Source organism: Camelus dromedarius, chromosome 33 (genome assembly GCF_036321535.1).
Source record: "Camelus dromedarius isolate mCamDro1 chromosome 33, mCamDro1.pat, whole genome shotgun sequence".
NCBI lineage: Eukaryota > Metazoa > Chordata > Mammalia > Artiodactyla > Camelidae > Camelus > Camelus dromedarius.
The window spans coordinates 8,482,080-8,483,556 of record NC_087468.1 but is presented as its reverse complement, the minus strand read 5'-3'; the positions used below and the strand labels follow the sequence as shown (position 1 = coordinate 8,483,556).

Genomic DNA, 1,477 nt, shown 5'->3' with positions numbered 1-1,477 from the left:
CAAAGAAGGAAAAAAAAATCTGGGGAATTTGAAGAAAGCAAGATATCTGGAATGAATTAACTAGTTCTTTTTTCCTCTCTTTCTTTTCTTTCTTTTCTTTTTTTTTTTTTTTAAATTATAAGTACTATCAGAAACCCAAGGGAGCTGAGACTATCAGAAAATTCAAATAGGACCAGGGTCACAGGGCTGGGTGCCCACCTAGAGTTAACTCTTCCCGTTCCCGACAGTCCCACCATCTCGTCACTCTCCCCTCCCCTCCCCCGACCAAACCTTTTCATCTTTTGAGTCCTGGTTTAAAGTCTCCAGGAATTACACAAAGCAAACCCAACAGCGGCTCCCTGCTGAGAACGGACGTGCAGGAGGAGGGAGAGGAACGTTCACTTTTGTTTTTTTCCCCCAAGTTTTTATAAATGTATATGATATTGTTTAAAATGGGCGTTAAAAAATTTTTTTTTTCTGTTTTGTTATTTCCTTAATGGAGGTACTGGGGATTGAACCCAGGACCTCATGCATGGTAAGCACACACTCTACCCCTGAGCTACACCCTCCCCACAGATTTTGTTTAAATATAACCAAAAATTAAAGCCACGAGGGAAAAAAATCCCACCTCCCCGCGGAAGCTTCTTTTCTGATGCCCTCCTGCAGAGAGACCTCAGGCTCAAGTCTCACTGCATCTCCGTTACTACCGGCCCACCGCTGAGTCCCCTTCCTTTAGACACCGGGTCCCAGCGAGGGCCAGGTGTAAGGCAAGCGAGCGAGGCATTGCGCGCCCTGGGAACTCAAGTAACACTAGGTAAGAGAATAAAACCCCCTAATGTTGGCATCTCTGTTCCCGGGAATCGTGGTTGGCTTGTGTGCGTGTGTGTGTGCGCGTGCGTGCGCTAGAAATTCATTCCTCTAACGGAGTCCCCGACTTGGTGCAGTTTAGCTGATGTAACAGCTGTGTTTTGCTCCCTCCTGGTTCCCCTACACCTACACCAGGAAGAGGCCGGCCCATCACCTCTCCCGGGAAATGTGAAATGGTGGTGGTGCAGGGGAGCTGATGGGAGTTGGGGGGGGGTGCCTACAATTCTCCCCACCCCCCCCCTTCCCGGGGAGGAAACAGGACTCAGAGCCAGCGTCCCTCGTGAAGGGCCTGCGCCCCTCTCTGTGCTCCCGGGAAAGGTCCCCCTCCCCTCCCCCAGCATTTTTCCCACGTGGGCCCACTAGGTGGCCTGCGACGAACGCTGTGACTGCGGGGAGGCCCTTGTTGGCAAAGGAAAAACGTCCTTGCTCGTCTGCGCATTTGTTTGCTTTCTCTTTCACCGCGTTTCCCCCCGTACATCTCTAGGAGCAGCACTAATATTAAAAATGAATAGATTGTAGATTACAGAATGCGGACAGTGCGGTGTCAGAGTCAAACCTATGGACACTCAAGCAGAGAGTTCTGCTTGTTGGCGGAAAGATAACAGACTTTAGGAGCGCTAGCATTTTGTTC

General features: G+C 49.9%; 1 non-coding gene across 1 annotated transcript; it reads right to left on the bottom strand.

Annotated features, from left to right (window-relative positions):
• Positions 1–476: 476 nt before the first annotated feature.
• Positions 477–549, bottom strand: TRNAG-ACC (transfer RNA glycine (anticodon ACC)). Its single transcript has one exon. It is a non-coding gene; the product is annotated as a tRNA-Gly (tRNA).
• Positions 550–1,477: the final 928 nt, after the last annotated feature.